The sequence below is a fragment of the Acomys russatus genome, chromosome 7 (genome assembly GCF_903995435.1).
Source record: "Acomys russatus chromosome 7, mAcoRus1.1, whole genome shotgun sequence".
Classification (NCBI taxonomy): Eukaryota; Metazoa; Chordata; class Mammalia; order Rodentia; family Muridae; genus Acomys; species Acomys russatus.
Window position 1 is genome coordinate 30,004,305 of NC_067143.1, and position 20,183 is coordinate 30,024,487.

Genomic DNA, 20,183 nt, shown 5'->3' on the forward strand with positions numbered 1-20,183 from the left:
CCAAATAACCCAATAGTGAAATGGGGCTCAGATCTAAACAGAGAATTCTCAATGGAGGAATATCAAATGGCTGAGAAACACTTAAAGAAATGCTCGACCTCCTTAGTCATCAGAGAAATGCAAATCAAAATGACACTGAGATTCCATCTTACACCCATCAGAATGGCTAAGACACTATGGAATACTACTCAGCTATTAAAAACAAGGAATTTCCAAAATTTGTGGACAAATGGATTGAACTAGAAATTATCATAATGAGTGAGTTCACCCAGAATCAAAAAGAGTTAAATGGTATATCCTCACTTATATCGAGACACTAGTCCAAGGGGTACGTCCCCATGAAAAACTTTACCTACCAGGAAAGTTGGTCAGAGAAGAGGACAACCTATTGAGACTTTAGGTGTGAGAAGCCTGGAAGAATGAGGAAATAGAAGGATCCAGAGGGTCCTGGAAAACTACAGGCGGGTCTGGGCCCTGGGGTCCTCCTCAAACTATGGCACCAGCCAAGGAAAATATAGGCAGTAAACTTGGAACCCCTACCCAGACTAGCCAATGGACAGGACATTCTCCACCGTTAAGTGGAGAAGGAGATCTGACTTTCACACAAACTCTGGTGCCCCATATTTGACCATGTCTCTTGGATGAGGACGCCTGCTGGCACTCAGAGGAAGGATAATAGGTCACCAAGAAGAGACTCGATACCCTATGAGCATATACAGGGGGAGGAGGTCCCCCTCAGTCACAGACATAGGGGAGGGGAATGGGGGGGTAGCGGGAGGGAGGGAGGATTGGGAGGATACAAGGGATGGGCTAACAACTGAGATGTAATTTGAATAAATTAATAATAAAAAAGGAAAAAAATAAACAAAGAAAAGCAAAAACAAAACAAAAAAAGAGTTCTGCTCTGATAATTTAATCATTCCACTTAAGATCAATTTTTGATGCTATCAACAAACAGATTTTTTAGATGATTCATTCACCACAGCATTGTTGACTCTCTGTCTCAATAAATATGGTACCCAGTGTTGCATGTTCAAAGACATGCACTCTTATGTCTCATTTTATCCCTATTTAAGCACCTGTGCCACTTCAAAACTGAACTTAATTTCTTTCTTTGTTATCTCAATGCTCTGGAGTTTAAAGATGTTCATTTTCAGATTGTGTAATTTCTCCTTGTGGAGCTTTGATGCTATTCTTTTCTTTCATCTATATCATTGAATTGAATAAAAATGTGATAAATATATTTGTTTTATGCTTTTGTAGATAATTGGACCTACACCTTGTGAGAGTTGTGACATAGAGACTTTTCCCCATTGAATAGACTGTCTTTATTGTAGCATAAGTGCCCTTTATAGGGAAAGGTGTTTAATTTTGGCTAAACCTAACATAACTTTTTCTGTGATGAACTGTAGTTTGTGTGTGTGTGTGTGTGTGTGTGTGTGTGTGTGTGTGTGTGTGTGTGTGTGTGTGTGTTGCATGCACACACATGTGCAGGGGCATCCAGAGGTCACTGACTATATCCAGATCTCAGATCCCAGTCATTTGATGTTTGACAAAGTATCAAGGCAACCGCTTTGAGAAAACAGGTGTTTCTATAAATAGACAGAGGACAATTGGACATCCAGATGCAAGATTTACATTATCTTAGCCTAGGTATGTGGCTCACCACATCCTAGACATTATATCAAAGCAAACCAGAGACATACATTTCAAATACAAGGCTGTAACATTTCTTTAAGAAAATATTTTAAAATTCCTTATGTCCTTTGCAAATTGACACATCTTTAACAAATAAATGATACTTACAATAAAACATTAAAGTGTGATTCACAGGATGGGAAGATGGCCCAGAGGGTAATAGTGTTTACTCTTCAAACACAGGGCCTGAGTTTGAATGCCCATTACTCATAAAAAATATAACAGGTGTGGGTGTAGGTGCCTACAATTCCAACATTGGAAAGAATGGAGACAGGAGGATCCCAGAAGTTCACTGGCCAGCCAGCCAATGTAGCCAAAATGGTGCATTTCCCATTTAGCAAAAGACTTTATCTCAAGGCAATAAAGCAGAAAGTCATAAAAAGACACCTGACATCCTAGCTTGACCTCTGGATGCAGCTGCACATGTGTGTGCTGCAAAACACACACACACACACACACACACACACACACACACACACACACACACACACATACATACACTACAGTTCATCACAGAAAAAGCTATGTTAGGTTTAGCCAAAATTAAACATCTTGCCCTATAAAGGGCACTTATACTACAATAAAGACAGTCTATTCAATGGGGAAAAGTCTCTATGTCACAATTCTCACAAAAGGACTTCTATGTGGAGTGCATGAAGAGTTTGTAAAACTTAGCAGTAAGAAATGAGTGTAAGAAATGTAGCCACTTCACTGAAAGGAGGTGTACAGATGAAAACTGAGCCTATGAAAATATGATCTGTGTTTCAGGATAGGGGAGTGAACTTTATAATTGCTATAAACATGATGACTGAAATAGAGAAAACTGACCAAAGCAGACATTCTCCTTCATGGGCTGTAGGGATAGAAAATGGCTTGGAAGTTTCCCTTTCTTCCTTTCTTTCTTTCTTTCTTTCTTTCTTTCTTTCTTTCTTTCTTTCTTTCTTAAGATTTATTTATTATTATGTACATAGTGCTCTGCCTTCATGTACACCTGTAGGCCAGAAGAGGGCATCAGCTCAAATTGCAGATGGCTGTGAGCCACCATGTGGTTGCTGGGGAGTGAACTCAAGAGCTTTGGAAGATCAGGCAGCACTCTTAACCACTGAGCCGTATCTCCAGCCTTCTTTGTTTCTTTCTTTCTCTCTCTCTCTCTCTCTCTCTCTCTCTCTCTCTCTCTCTCTCTCTCTCTCTCTCTCTCTCTCTCTGAGACTCTCTATTTTTAATTTATTATAATTTATTCAGATTACAATCCTGATTGTTAGCCCCTAGCTTGCCACCCTCCCTCCCTCTTCTGTCCAATTCTCCTCTGACAAAAGGGCTTGGGAGTTTCTTACGAAGATAAACATACCCTCAGCACACAATCCAGAAATTCCTCTCAGAAATTCCTCTCATATCTGTTTACTCAAGTGAAATGGGTAAACAAACTCTGGCATATGCAATGAACAGTAAAGGAGTGGACAACTGATACTCATTGTGTCCAGGGAGCTAGTGGGCTCAGAGATGTTGAAAGGACACTTTTCTTGCATCTCTGGAATCCTTCTCACCATGATAACTCTAAGTCTTGGACATCTCTCTACCTCAAGTTCTGGAGTTTTGTTCCCATGGAAGAGGAAACCAAGTGCCCTGCTACACCGCAGCTGCTTTTTTTTTCATCATGGCTACTGTCACTGTCCACAAATACTGTTCTTGAGATGGATCACCAACCACCCTTATGTCAACCTCATCCCTAGGTAAACAGTTGAAGCCAGCGGCTCTCAAGCTGCAATCACTACGCCAGGAGCCCCACCAGGATCTGGAATCTCCTTTGGGAGACAGAATACAAAGACTCACATCAGACCTACTGTTTTGGTTAGGGTTTGTTTTCTTTTACTGTTGTCACCTGGACACCAGGTAGGGTCATCTGGTAAGAGGAATTTTCAACTGAGAAAAAATGTCTCCTTCAGACTGGCCTGTAGACAAGTCTGTGGGAGGCATTTTATTGATTAATGACTGATGTTGGAGAGCTCAGATCACTGTGAGCAGTGTCATTCCTGGCATGTAGCCCTAGGATATATTAGAAGTAGGCTGAGCAAGCCATGGAGATCAAGCCAGTAAGGACCATTTATCTATGGTCATGTCTTCAGTTCCTGCCTCCAGATCTTCTACCTTAAACTCCTACTCTGATTTCCCTGCATAATGGAGAGTAAGCTATAAGATGAAAAAAATCCTTTTTTCCCCAAGTTGGTTTGGTTATGGTATTTACCACAGCAATAGAGAGCAAACTAGGAACTGGAAACTCTCTGATGGAGCTATGAAATCATTTTTCCAAGCCTGTCATGTAATACAAGTGTCTGGCATGCTAATTCCTGAGAACCATTACCCTTTGGCAATGTGAGCACAGACACAGGCAAAGATGGCTGCTGGACAGAGCATTTCCTATACTGCTGAGTTGTGACTGTCTTCCCTGCAAATGGAGACAGAGAGAAAAAAATGTCCTCTGATTTGCAGTCCTAGAGTCAAGTTCAGCTCTGGTAGCTCATGTTGCAGCAGGTGTATTGGATGAGTGTTCTCTCTGTCTCTGTGTTTCTGTCTCTGTGTCTTTGTCTCTGTCACACACACACACACACACACACACACACACACACCACCACCACCACCACCACCACCACCACCACATCACACCACATCACACCACAATTATCTCCCCTAAAGAATGTTCATGAATTCCAGAGTCATGGGATCCAGAAGTTTTGTTTCCCTTTGTATTATTTTCATTTTAAAGCAGGCTGAGACTGTACCTGGGACATTGGCAGTCAGGGATGATAGAGTGATTGCATGGCATATGGGAAGGCCTGAGTTTCCTCAGCACCATAAAAAAGAAAAACAAACAAAGAAACAAACAGGCTGTGCCAGTAGCTCTTCTCTTGTTTAACCTATTCTTTTAATCATTAAACATAGATGCAATTGAATTGCAAGGCTGGTTAGAAAAAAAATCCCATCTGGATTTTTTTTTCTTCCAGATAAATATGCCCAGATTAAAAATGCTCTCATGTCTGTGTGTGCGTGCATGTATGTGAGTGTGTGTGTGTGTGTGTGTGTGTGTGTGTGTGTGTGTACTGCAAGTGAGGGTACATATTTGTACTTGTGTGTGTATATGTGGACATATATGTATGTGAATGTGTATATGTGTATATATGAGTGTGTTTTTGTTTTTGTTTTCAATGATTTCTATTATCTAGAATCAAGTAAATTTTAACACATTAAATGAACAGTATACATGTATGAAATTTTCAAAGAATAATAAAAACATTATATTTAAAACATTAAATAGAAAATTTAAAAAAACAGAAACTATACCCATATAATTCCATTATTGTATGCTATAATAATAGTCCCATTTTATTACTGTTAATCTTTTTTAATAATAAAATAAAGTAAGATTAAACAAAAACTAACACATTGGAATTCTTCAAAACATAAAAACAGAAGGAAAAGAGCTGAAGAGAAAACACCAGAAACAGAGACCCACTGATTCCAACACTCAGGAATCCCATAAAGACACTAAGCTGGAAATTATCCCATATGTGCAAAGAACCTGGTACAGACCCTTGCAGGCTCTCTGCGTGTTGTCACGGTCTCTGGAAGTTCATATGAGCTTTAATCATGATGATCTAGAGGGCCTTGTTTGCTTGGTGTCCTCTATCCCTTCTAGCTCTTGAACTCTTTCTACCTCCTCTTCTGCATGTTTCCCTGAGCCCCGAGGGAAGGGATTTGATGAAGACATACAATTTAGAGCTTACTGTTCCAATGTCTCTCACTGTCTGCACGTTGCCTGGATGTAGGTTTCTGTATTTGTTGTCATCTGCCTCAGGAGGAAGCTTCTCTGATGATGGCTAAACAAAGCATGTATCTATAGATATAGCATGGTATCATTAAGAGTCATTTTATTGCTACATTTTTCTTGTTGACCAGTACTATGAGGTTTTCCCTTAGGTCCCTGGGCTATCTAGTCTCATGCTCTTGGTCACCCAAGCAGTATAGGTGCCATCTTGTGGAGGAGCCTTATGACAAATTTGATACTGGCTGGTTACTTGCACAAACCAATGCACTAACATAACTTGCAGCCAGGACACACCATCATAGGTCAAAGGTTTTGTGGCTGGCTTGATGTTTACATTTCTCTTCTGGTATCATGCAGAAGTACCTTCCTGTACCAAAGACACTGGAACATTCAGGTAAAAGCTCTGGGTAGTCACTATCTTGACTTCTCCATGTTAAATGAGTTTGTAGGTGTTATTTTCAGCAAGGAACCTTGCCATCAGTTAGTGGAGAGCAGCCTATAGTCTTGGCAACAACCTGAGTTATTTGTGGATTCCCATAGGACCCTTTTGGTCAAAAATTCAATTAACTGTAGCCTAATTCCAGTACTAGAAATTTTACTTGCTGACAAAATATAGTCAACATGACTCTCTCCCCCCCATTATTGACAACTACATGTCTGATAGAGAGGTAATATCCAAAATATATAAAGAAGTCAAAAGACTAGATATCAAGAAGACAAATAATCCACTTAAAATGGGGTACAGATCTGAATAGAGAACTCTCGTAAGAGAAAACTCAAATGGCTGAGAAACCCTTAAAGAAATATTCACCACGTTTAGCCATCACGGAAATGAAAATAAAAATCACCTTAAGATTTTATCTTACACATGCCATGATGGCTACAATCAATAAAACACGTGACATCTCATGCTGGCAGGGATATGGAATAAGGGGACCGCTCATCCACTGCTGGTGGGATGGCAAACTGTACAGTCACTATGGAAATCAATATGGTGGCTCCTCAGGAAGATGAGAATGTATCTACCTCAAGATCCAGTAAAGGAAAGTTAGTTTCATCACATAGCCACTTTCTCAACCATGTCATTGCCGTTCTATTCATAAGAGCCAGAAAATTCTAAACAATCTATATGACTCTCAACAGAAAAATGAGTAAAGAAAATGTGGTACACTTACATGATGGAGTATTATTCTGCAGCTGAAAAAAATAAGATCATAAAATTTCACAGGTAAATGGATGGAAGTAGAAAAAAATCCTGAGTGTGATATCACAGACCCAGCAAGGCAAACATGACATTTATTCACCTATATGTAGAAATTAGCTGTTAAGTCAATGACAACCAAGCTACAATCTATAGAACCACAGAAGTTAGGTGTATAAAGTAAGGGACTGTGGAAGGGCAGATAAATATCGTTAGGAAAGGGAAATAGAATAGAGAGCTATGAGTCTATGGGGAGGGCAGGAATGGGACTATCAAATGGGAAAATGGTGGGGGATAAGGGAAGGAATACAGAGGGAACCATCGAAAATTAAGGGCCATTTGAGGAGTAGCATAGAAACCTAATTTTTTCATCTCTTACTGCATGCAATAATATGATGCTAAGTCTGTCTGCATAGGAAAAATAGGTTTAGTACTATGTTTAAGTTCAAGAATCTTCTGGGGCTCTTAGAATGTGATCCCATGATAGTGGGCACAATTGTGTGTGTATGTGTATGTATGTGTGTGTGTGTATGTATATATATATATATATACATACATACATACACACACACACACACACACACACATATATATATATATATATATATATATATATATATATATATATATATATATATATATGTTTTCCTTATACATTACAAAAGTGTTGCTAAGAAAATTGGCACTCTAATTTGGCCACTGCACTGTTAATGTCTGGCAAGGTTGAGAATCAGGAAGATGAAGACAGCATATGAAGGCTTCCTACTCTTTTGAAGTGAAAATACATCATTTTATGAAGCCATGTGCCTATGCACAAACAGCAAGAATACCATAGATCAGTCATCCTCACACCACAATGGCAGAAAGTCAAGTTACCCCAACAGGTATCCTCAGTATATGTGGATGGGTATATACCCTATGCCGTGGATAGACTGTGGGCCCAGAAGCACAGTTATAGAGAGCTCCTCCCTATCCAGCTTCACTCATGTGTATGTGTGTGTGCGCCTGCATGAATGTGTGGGTGCGTGCATGTGTGTGTGTGCGTGCGCGGGCGTGTGTATGTGTGTGTGTGTATGTGTGTGATATATTCAGTCTTCTCTGGGCTAGCTTGGAATAGCAGCCACTTCAGCATCTATAGTCTCAAACAAAATTCCTCTTCTTTTCTGCAGATGCCTTCTGGCCCATTGTGTCCTTTGAATTACGAATGTCTCACTGATTCAATAGGGCAAAATCATCCCTCAGGGTGGTGGTTCCATCTCCAGCACTTTCCAAGGTGACTGTCAACATAGTACATGATCTCCTCTCAATATTCTCATGGGGTTGGTTCCAGGAACAGTCTCCCAGATGTATAGATGTTCAATTCCATTATGTAAACTATATAGTATTTGCATGAATCCTATGCATGGACTTATGTATATTTTAACTCATCTCTAGAAGACGTGGAATTGCCTAATGAAGTGTAGATGCTATGTAAACAACTGCTCTTAGGAAATCAACCAAAAAAGAAATCTTTACATATTCAGGTCAGACACAATTAATTTTTCCAAATATTTTTGACTCTGTTGGTGGAATCTACAGATGCAGAACCAAGAATACAGAAGTCTGAGTGTAGCTGTCATGTGATTGCATGAGCCTGAGGCCAATAGAAAAGTAAGATGAATGTAAGAGTGTCTTGTGTGACACAGGACAGCCCAGTGAAGCTTACTACATGTCTGTGCTATGAAACCATGAGCACTAACACTGAAGATCAATGCCAAACTCTTTTGTCCTCCCCTGCTCATGTTTCCCAATCTCTCTCATTCTGTTTCCTCTCACAGTGAGAAAAGTAATGCCCACTTGGCCTAGCCTCAATGAATAGCAAAAACGACTTGTATGATGGCCTTTTGAGCTATGACACACTACCTAGAGGCAAGGATGATACTTCTCTTCAAGAGCAAGGACCATACTGTTGAGACCCTATCTCTCCTTACTGGTTGCGGTAGTCAGAGCCCCAGTTTCATCTTTCTCACATTCATTAAAGACCTCTGAAAAGCTTATGTTCTTTCTTGAAAGATCTTTGTTCAAATTGATGCAGTGATGCCTGTTCAGCAATCAAATGGTTGCAAACACAATATATTTCAGTCTTTCCTAAAATTAAATACATGTTGACTTTGTCTCCCGCTTCTGCCCAGAATCCCACAAGCGTCCTTCCCACTGGCCTTTTACTGGGAAAAAAGAAAAATGCATGTGAGTGTCTTTAAAGCACCTCTCCCTGATGTTCTTTCTCGTGCTGTCACCAATCCCAGATTGCCACTGGTGCTCTTCAGCTGAATAAACAAAGAAGAGAGAATTAAATAATATCCCTTCTAATCGATGCCTGTCCATTATATTTCTTTGTACCATTCCAAACATTTACTAGACTTTCCAGTGCTATATCATGGGTTATCCTTGCATAGTGGGAGGACAGAGGAAGAGCAACTTCAATGTCCAAGAGGGGCCACAGGTGGCCTCACCAAGGAGTTACATAACAGGAAATATGAATTCATTTAATCATTGGGCACTTACTAGTCATGTGCTTATTAAATACCTGCTCTGTATTTGACACTGTAAGATTGTAGCTACAAGCACACAGATGAAGATCCACGCCCTTGTGTTCCTTTCTATAGTGAAGATGAGTAGAGACATACCGTATTCAGTTACACAAGGAGTGAGATGCCTTTAGTCATTCACAGCACAGGTATCTGAGGAGATTGGTGACCCAAAAGGCATCGGTAGTGCATGGAAGAGCCAATTTGGGAGGGGTCTCATTTCAGGTTCTCTATCCATCAGGGCTCTTTAAGGGAACTTAACTGACAGAATGACTATGCATATATAGACAGGGACTTATTACACATGTTTACAGGATGTGGTCCACGTAGTCCAACAATACCTGTCTCATACTGGACAAGCCAAGAATTTGGTAGTTGTTCAGTCCACAAAGCTGGATGCCTCAACAGTCCCAATCAGGCACTGATTGGGCACCTCTATCTCCACTTCCTACACTGTTGCCCACCACACCCTTGTCTGAGGGAATCAACCCTCCATTGTCTGAAGAATTGGCAATGACCTTCCCTAAAGGATATGCCAGGCAAAATCATACTGACGTTACTCATGCCACACCAATAGGATACACCTAGACCTATATAACAAAAGGTAACCATCAGAGTTGTTTCTACCAAGTAAAATAGTGAGCCAAAACACAATTGCTTCCCTGGAGAGATAGCAGAAGTTAGTGACACCATCGAGGACTTAAAAGGTGCGGGGTAATGATTTCTACCACTTCTCCTTTTAACTCTTCTGTTTGGTCTAATGCAAAGACAAATGCATAATGAAGATAGACAGCTGACTATCAAACACCTAACAAAAAAGCAACTCCAGTCGTGGCTGCTGTGCCAGCTTGTGGCTTCCTTACTTGACCAGATTAACACATGTCCTGTTACCAATGGTGCTATTCATCTTTCAAATGCCCCCTTTCTCTGTATCTGTCCATAAGGACCTCCAAAAGCAATTTGTTTCTGCTGGCAATGCCAACAGTGTGCTTTCAGCATCATACCACTCAGCTAAGCTAATTCTCCAGCCCTTACTTACAGCCTAGTTTCAAAGGATCTTGATATTTTGATTCTTACACACACACATAGACACACACACACACACACACACACACACACACAAACACACAAAACAAGAACAACAAGCCCACAAACCCACATCGCACTGGTTCACTAGACTGTTGATATTATACTGATTGGATCAGGTGGGCATGGGGGTAGAAAACACTTTGAGCTTGATAAGGCAAATGTGCCTCAGAAGATGGGACATAATGGAAATTCAAGGACCTTACCCCAGTAAAATTTCTAGGAGTCCAATGGTATGGGGCAAGCAGAGATATTCTTCGCAAACTAAGCTGCATCTGGCTCTCCCCACCACTAAAAGGGAATTACAACACTTACTGGGCCCATTTGGATTCTGAAGACAGCACATTCCTTACTTGGGTATGTTATTCCAGCCTATAGGCCAAATACCCTGGAAAACTGTGAGTTTTGAGTGGGGCCTGAAAGCTGAAAAGGCTCTTCAACAGGATCAGGCAGCTGTTCAGGCTGCTCTATCTCTTGGACCAAGTGACCCAGCAGATCGGATAGTGCTTGAAGTGCACGTGGCAGGCAAGGATGCTATTTGGAGCCTTTGACGGCCCTGTAGGTGGATCACAGAGGAGACCTTTGGAGGTTTGGACCAGGGCTCCACCAGCATCTACAGACATCTCTTCTGCCTTTGAGAAACAGTCCTTGGCCTGTCTTTGGGCCTTAGTAGGAACCAAATGTTCAACAATGGGCTGTGTTACCATGTGACCTGAGCTGTCTATCACAACCTGGTGTAATTTGAGCCATCTGGCCATAGTAGGAAACACACAGTGGTGATCCTTTCTTTTTAAATACAAGTGGTATAAAGTGGTTGGTTCTGTGCAACTAAGGTCTGTGTAACTTGTGTGCTGTAGTGTTCACCTACAGTATTCACCTTGTGATGAAATTGCCTAAAGAAACTTTTCTCAGGCTACATTTTCATTGTTAAGTGGTCCATGGCTACATATTGTACACCAAGAGTTTTCATTCATTCTTCTTACAAAGATTGGTTTATTTTATTTTATGTGTATATGTGTTTGCCTGCATATATATGCATATATACTATATACTATGTATATATGTGATATATGTATACATAAATGCCCATGTATGTATATACATAAATATATGTGTCATGTATTTATTCTTGATGCTTGAGAAATCTAGAATGTGGCACTAGTTCCCTGCAACTGGACTTACAGTCAGTTGTCAGCTACCATGTGACTCCTGGGTACCAAACGCAGGCCCTTGCTAGAGCAGCAAGTTCTTTTAGTCACCAAGCTGTCTCTCCAGCTCCAGGAGTTCTTTTTAAATTAATTTTTTATTTCTCCTTAAAAAAGATTTAGTTTCATTGTGGCATTTCCATACATATATTATTGTACTTTGATGATGAACAGTTTTACATGTCATTTTTGGCAACTGCTCTACTTTAAAGAATAATATATAAAATCAGGTCTGGAAAGAGAAGCTCAGCTGGTAAATACTGGTCTTATAAGCATTCGGATCTGAATTCTAGACTCAGAACTCAAAATGAAAGTATTTTTTAAAGCTGGTCAGAGGGGTTTATGTTTGTAACCCAGTCACCAGGCAAGTGAACCCTTGGGGCTGGCTAGTCAGCCAGCCTAGGTTGGTTGGTTAAGTCTGAGGCCAATGAAAGAACTTATCTCAAAGAAAGTGTGGATGACACAAAAGGAAAGACGCCTAAATCATCATCTGGCCTCCACACGCAGATGCACATAAATAAACACATATGCAAGCCACACACACACACACACACACACACACACACACACACACACACACACACACACACACACATTATATAAAAGAATCCATCCTCCCTAGGGATGAGCCCCCTAACTAGTTGTTTAATACCATGTGTTCACCCCAAAAAAACACTAAGAGGACTCAGCAGGTTGCATTTATGTACTTATGTGTATTTATACATGTAACAAGGATAATTAAATGCAAAAGAAAACAAAAAAGATAGTACATGAAAGTGGAAGGAGGGATTAGGGGTAGGAGGAAGAACAGGAAGTGGGGAATCATGATATGATAATCGGTAATCAAAGTATATTGCATACATTTATAAAGCATCATAATGAAACTCATTTTTATAATTAATTAATGATAGTAAAATATGAAAAATAAATTAAAAAGAAGTATCTATAGTTATAAAAATTTGAATTTTGTCAAGTTTTTTTTTCAGAAAAACTAAAATGAGAAACATAAAATATGTAAAAAAATTTGCATTTGTGAATGAATATAAAACAAAGTAACTAAAAATAGAACATAGATCAGCACAATGTTAAACACGCCAAAATCTCAGCATGAATGAGACAAGGGGTTCACAAGGCCCCACTCTTACCTGAGGAGCCATTGACATTGATGATTGCTGGTGGAGGGAGATTCGGCTTCTGAGAAGTCTATCCATGTGCCGTGGATGGTTTTATACCCATGCAGATGGAGCCAACACTGAATGGACTCCTATAAACTCGTTACATATAGAAAGAACACATGACATTGGTACAAAAAGTGGTAGAGAGAAAGAAAAAAAACCTAGCAGGGAGGAAATGGGAGTGGATTTGATAGAGACACATTATGTGCAGGGATAAAATTCTCAAACAATTAAATAGAGGAAAACAAAACAAAACAAAACAAAAAACCCTGCAAATCCTCAGGTCCCTGTAGGCTATTTTCCCCATTTTTACCTATGTATTTTCTCCTCTACTTACCCAGAGATCTGTACTTTCAAACTACAGGAATCCCAGCGGAACACTTTCTGCCAGCAACTAAGATTTTTAAAAGCCAATAAAAAAGATAAAATGGAGTGGAAATATTGGAGCTAAGCAGCTGTACAAACTGAAATGCACATTTGGAAGAAGCCTACACTGCGTCCATGCGTCTGCGGCAGGCACTAAGGTAGTCCAGCCCCGAACATATCCACAGACCAACCACAGAAGCAGGGAAGTACTGTCAACATGTCTCCCTCCTTCAGGGGGCTCCAAAAGGTGGCAGAACACTCAGCACTTCTTGCCTTTTCACACTCCTCCAGTCTTTGTTCCTTTACACACTGGCTACACTTTCCCTCACTCCTCTCTTAGTTTGCATGTGTCTCTTCAATGCAAGTTTCTCACTTCTGTCCCTTACTCTTTGTTGTCATTTTCCAACAGGCAACTTTTGTTTATTCCCCCAAACACTCTCATCCAAGAGTTGCCAGTTTTGCCTTTACTTCCTCATGACTCTTTTATGGAAACCAAAGTCCCTGGGGTCCCTGCAAGGAGGCTTAGCATCTTCCTGGAACAGGCAAAGAAATCCAGCTCTGTGGTTCAAACAGATTCTCCCCGCTGTGCAAAGGAGACTTAAAGACAAAGTACATTTTTCATGCAAAAGCATTTTTTTCAGCCATAACTTCTGTGTGGAGTTGTTTCAGACTGCCCCAACATCCATAGCAAAAGGAAAGACAAGCCAGGACACATCTCTTTTGAAAATATTTCTTAAAAGATGCAGCTCCTAAGGAAGGGATGACCAGGATGGAATCTATAAACTAAGAAATGATACAAGAGCCACTGAGCACAGTTGAGGTAACCCGTGTCTAGAGGAGGGAAGTCCATGAAAAGGGAACCTTGAGGTCAGAGGGACAGATTCAAACCCTGAACTCGGAACTGAACAGCTCTGAGACTTTAGGCATCTTCTTAAACACTTCTAACATTTTCTTTCCTTACCTGAGAAAACAATAATGGCTAATATAACATTGATTAAAACATAAAATAAAATGTTTGGCAAGAATTCAATGCAAAGTGTTCTTTAAAAATTACTAAATATTAGTCACTACAGTGATTTTTTTTTAAACAAAATATTACTTGCCAGACCCCAATTTCAGGCCTGTTCGCCTTTAGAATGCCATGCTCTGTCCTGGCTTAGCTTATAGAATGTATAATATCTATATGCAACACTCTCAACATCTTTTTAAAATTTTGTAATTTTTTTCTGTTTATTTTCATCATAACATAGATTGTTCTACAACATATTCATAGCATTCCCCAGGGAGCCTTTGAACCCTTTAGAAGATTTCAAGTTATTTTCTGATAGAATATTATATATGAAGTCATTTTCGTGTTTGCAAATGCAAACACACACACACACACACACACACACACACACACATACACAAATACACATTCAGGGGTGGAGGTAGGCAGTTGGTCCAAACAGCCACCGACTGACTTGGATCCATACACTTAACCGACCATACATAAAAATTAGAAAATAGCCTGTCCCTAGAGGCATTGCAGGTGTGGCAGCTGTGTTGCGTGCGCGGCAATAGGTAGCAAAGAGAAGTGAAGCTGTGTATATGCCCAGTGTCCTGACCCATGGACAGACATCTGAATAATTACTAGCCTAACACTCCCTGGAAAAAAAGCAAGCCTGAGATGACCACCAGTCCAGCATCTCACAGGCCTGGACAGACTCCCAGGATGGGGAGCAAGCTGAAGATTAGAAGAACCACACTTGGGACTGAGGACCCCAACCTGGAGTGAGCCTAAGGCAGACAACCCTTGCATGGGGGCCACTCAAGCCGGATGGATGAGGAGTAAAACCCAGATGGCCACCAAACTGGTGCCATGGGCCCCCGACAGGAAGCTGGCCTGAGATGACCATTGGTCACCTGAATCATGGTACCATACAGGCCCTCTGTGGGGAGGGGTAGACCATGCCTTAGATGACCCCTTTCTGAAGCCATAATGCAAGCAGGGCATAGCACCCCTGAGACTACTGCTGAGATGACCTCAGATACTCAAAGACCCCCAAGAAACCACTAAGAGGAGCAAGTAAGTGATGAAAAAACAGAAGAGAAAGAGAAACAGAAGGATGTGTGCACAATGAAGAGAGGCAGAACTGGAGACTTGAGGGTACAGAGGAAGAGCCTGGTGTGAGTAGCCAGCAATGTCACCTGGGACCATGGTGGGGGGAGCCACATCTGGGTTCATGGCCCTGCAGCAGCAAGGGTCTGTTACCACCAAAGGCCAGGCAGATAGCTCTAGTTTGGACTACTTCCCTGAAACATACTGGTGTCTAAGGGTTGTGCATAACTGGCCCCACCCCTCACATGAGCATCATGGGAGAGCTGGCCCTGGAGGCATGAAAACAGGATAGCTGGCCACCATCCCCCCACTATGCCCAGCCAGCTTCAGTTCTCTGGAGAGTGGGCCTTACATTTTTGGGGAGTTGTGGATAAGATGGCCCCAAGGATATGAGAATGGGAGAGTCAGTTCTACCACTTGTTTCCCATGCAGTGGCATGGACAAAAAAGAGAAACCCTAACCTTAACTCTCCCCACTTGCCCCTCCCCACCTGGGGTCATGAGAGCAGGAGAGCTGGCCCTTCCCTCACCTGCTACAGCACTTGGGAAAACAGGCCCTATACCTCACCATGGGAGCACAGTAGAGCTGACCCTGATGGCAGGGGCACAGGTGAGCTGGCCCTGAGGGCATGAAAGCAAGAAAACAGAGAGCCGGTGCCATTTGGGTGGTGGTGTAGACTAGAGAAAGATGCCCTCCTCCTCTCCCTTGTCCTTTGCCATCTATGGTAGATGGAAGAGCTGGCACCCAGGGTCATGAGAGTGGAAAAAAAGGTCATGTCCCTTATCAGCTGCAACACTCAGAAGGATAGGCCCTGCACCTCGCCCAGTAGCAGTGTAAAGCTGGCCCTGGTAGCAGGGGCTGCTAGTGAACCAGCTCCAAGGGCACGAGAGCAGGAGAGCAAATGGGCTGACCAGCTCAGATATCTCTCTGGCCCAAATCCAGGGCTTTGAATTGGTCCACCCCAACATCTACCCCATTGGTCAACTTCTGAGGTGTATGAAGAGGCTGGTCCTACAAATCCAAAACAACAGGATTGCTATGATACAAGGCAACAACAGGGTATCTGAGAGGAGTCCCAGTGAGGTTCCAGTATTTATAGAGCAGCAAAAGCCAGAGGCCTCATACAGACCAATGAGCCATTGCAATAAACATTTAAAAGCAAAAAAGTGTGGACTATAGGATATACTGTGGGTCACACTGAGATACACTATAACTTACACAACAAGATTTTCCCCCTGTGTTGCAAGGTAAGTTGCCAGGGTGGAGGGTGGGTATGAGAAGAAGGGAAGATGAATGGCACTGGGGTACATGATGTGAAATTCACAAAGAACCAATACAAGTTTTTAAAAATAGAAAATATTTTAACATATATATGTGTATATATTATATATGTATATGCTACATACATATTTTCCTGTGTAATATATACATATACATTTATGTGTATGTACATTTATATGTATATACACACATATTACACAGGAGCATATACACAGATTATATAGAAATACTATGCCATTTTTCATAATATTTGAGAGGATCCTAGAGCAAATCTTTCACACATACTAAGTGACGACTGCACACACACAGATATACATGTATGCATTACATTTTTTAGCCTTACTTGCAATATTATTTTAAGCAACTCCCGGTATATTCTCTAATAGTGTCAACAAAGCATGCAGCCATTACTTTGAACATTCTAAGGGTGGCTTGAAGGTTTTCAAATACATTTTTCAGTTTATTAAGTCATAGCAAAATAAAAAGCTATACTTCAGGCAGCCTAGGGTAGCCTTATGAAATTGTTATGATTTGTTCCTTAGATAGAGGACAAATTCCATGGAAATCTTCACCGAATTTTAATGAGTGAAAGGAAGACTTAATTAAAGTGTTCTTTGTGGCTTTTCTTTTTTTTTTTCCCCTTCTCCTTCTAACCACAGCCATCTGCAAGCACTTCCCCCAGCGTCTTATCTCTATTGTGCAGGCACAGTGGAATCTTTATCATGTGTGGCAAGGGCTGAGGCAAAGAGACACATAAAAATAATGGCAGCAACTTCGTTTTTTAAAACAACACTGTCTGCTCCTCTTTCAGGCATTGAACCCCAGATGGAGTTCTTGGTGCTTAAATGTGAAATGCTGTGTGTGTGTGTGTGTGTTTATGTGTGTGTGTGTGTGTGTGTGTGTGTGTGTATGTGTGAATAACTCCCTCTTAATCAGTTTTAATAACCCCAGCCATTTCACTGTAAAGTGCAGTCCTTTTTCTAGAGCACAAATTTTGACAAGTAGCAGAGAAGGTGGAGGTGGACATGTGAAATAGCATAGTTTGGGGGGGATTTTTGCTTTTTTTTTTTTTTTTTTTTTTTTTTGATTCAAGATTTTAAGAGAGTTTGATTGCTTCTTTTGCTACTTACCAACTAACAGCAACCAACAGAAAAGCTGTATATCTTGAATGCTTAATTATGTGAAACATGGTGCAAAAAAAAGAGAGAGAGATAAAAATGCAACATGTTAAGGAATATTCAGCAATTTTAAACAGTGATCATGGAGAGAAATGTGTATTACCATGGGAATAAGCCCAAGACAGATTAAGTGGAGAGGAAAACCCACCAGTGTAAAGCTGCCTGCACAGTTTATTAACTCTGTTTAAATACAAATCAACAGACATGACATGAAAGCTTCTATAATGGGCTGTTTTTCTTTTTTTATTAATTAATTAATTTATTTACTTTACATCCTGGTCATAGCCCCTCCCTCTTCTCCTTTCAGTCCTACCCTCTCTCCATTTTCTTCCATCCCCTCCACTATTTCTCAGAAAAGAGGGAGGCCCCCCCACCCTCCCACCCCAGCTCATCAAGTCTTATCAGGAGTGACCTTGTCCTCTTCCACTGTGGCCTGGCAAGGCAGTTCCACCAGGGGAAAGTGATCAGAAAGCCGGCAACAGAGTCCATGTCAGGGACAACCCCCACTCCCTTATTAGAGGACCCACATGAAGCCTGATATGCCCATATGATGGATTATTTTTATTTGCTAATGTGTCTATTCTGTGCTAGCTACAATAAGCAGGCATTACTTTTATACTTACAAAAGATCTTTAAAATATAAGCTGTGGCTCTGTTTTTGGAAAAACAGATTAAGCACACTTTGCAATATGCCTCCCATTGAATGCACCTCTAACACTCATAAAATGCAAGGAGGAGCTAGCTAGACGCCACATGGATGGTAGGAGGTGGACAGGGTAGAACAGATGTTAAAGCCCTAGTGACCTGGTGGTTACTCAGCCATTCCTCCCTTCAGTATCATCCATCCTGTATCAAAGGCAGCCTGGATGCTCAAAGGGCACACTAGCTGTGGACATAACAAGCATCAAGGGAAAATTTCTCTCCTTACTCCCCTACAATAGCTCCCCCAGCATACACTGGCCGCCCTGACAACAGAACAACAATGTCAGGAAAGAAAAACTCTTCTGCTGGTTCAACAGAACTGTAGTTCCAAGATTTTTTCAATGGATACACACTGCTAAATTCTTTATACAATTTATTTGTTCTGCTGCTATTTGGTCCTGAGAGTAACCATAGTTGTGGGAAATTCACAGACTAACTTGGAAACTAGATATCCAGACTTCTGACCAGAGAACTGAAGAACGGAGCCCTAACTTTTGTGAGTGACAGAAAGGGGAAAGGCCAGGAAAGTAATCCCAACCAATGCTATATGAACACCTGGCTGCCTTTGCTACATGCTTAAATCTGACTCTGATAAGCATATCATGGACTCTGAGAACTGAACTGAAGACTCACAGGCTATATCATGAGACAGTCTATACAGTAATTAAAACAGAATTAGGTTGAAACCAGAACCCAGAGAATGAGGCATGCCAGAATTTGTGACACAACCTGAATTTAGTGATCGCTTCCCAAAACAACAACTACAACTAGGGACAGTTACCTAGACTCGAAGATGGACACTGGGCAGAGTGCTGAGAGTGTAGGTTGGCCTTGCCAGGCCACAGAGGAAGAGGCCATATGTAGTACAGAGGACACTGGATAAACTGAGGTCAGAAGTTAGAGGAGGAGGGCTCCCCTTTCTAAGGACTAGGAGAGGGAGGGGAAAGAGAAGAGAAAGGAGATGGGATCCGGAGGTGTTGAGGGAGGGAGCTGTAATAGGGATATAAAGAATTCAAACTGCAGAACAAGCAGGTAACTTATATTGCTACTCCCACTACATGGGAATAGCTCTGAGACTGGCTGAGAGACAAATGTCTATACACAGACAAGGCTCCATATAGGTCACAGATTCTCTGTGATTTATTATTATTATTAGTATGGCATGAAGGAAGATTTGCAGATGTCTTACTTCTGCTCATACAATGAGCAGAGAACCAGCCTTAATTGCTCTGTGCATCCTGCATACCTCATACAATCATATTAGAACTGTATAATGCTTGTGAGAAATTATGTCTTCAGAACAAAAGAACCGGACACTGAGGCTGGATCAGACCTGACAGGATTCATTCCTCTCAGCATGCTGCAGGCTGTCATACTGCATCTTCCTTGTTGCAGCCCCAGGTGCCTCACCTGCTGTTACCCATCAGAACAGGATAGCATCCAGGACAGTGTTGTAGAAAGCTTCTGATTCCAATTGGTCCAGCATTTCAGTCTGTCCCACACAGGACTCCTATTAAGCCTGGAATATCTCAACATTTAGAAACTGGACCACAAATGCAATCCCTGGCTTGTTTAATCATTTCCCACATTTTGGGGGCCCCTTCTAAGGTATTATTCACCCCCAAATCAGCCTGAAGAAACCTTAAGAGAACAACGTCCTATTTCCTCTAAGAGAGATTGAGTAGGTTTCTGATTGCTCTCTGGGTCTACAGGACTTATTTTCATCAGAAGGTTGTTATACGTTATTGTTGGTCTTATACAGATAGAAAATTAGGTTGGACACAAGGACATCTATATTTTTCT

General features: G+C 41.2%; 1 non-coding gene across 1 annotated transcript; it reads left to right on the forward strand.

Moving 5' to 3' along the window:
- Positions 1-14,627: 14,627 nt before the first annotated feature.
- Positions 14,628-14,763, forward strand: LOC127192513 (small nucleolar RNA SNORA17). Its single transcript, XR_007830994.1, has one exon. It is a non-coding gene; the product is annotated as a small nucleolar RNA SNORA17 (small nucleolar RNA).
- The last annotated feature ends 5,420 nt before the right edge of the window (positions 14,764-20,183 follow it).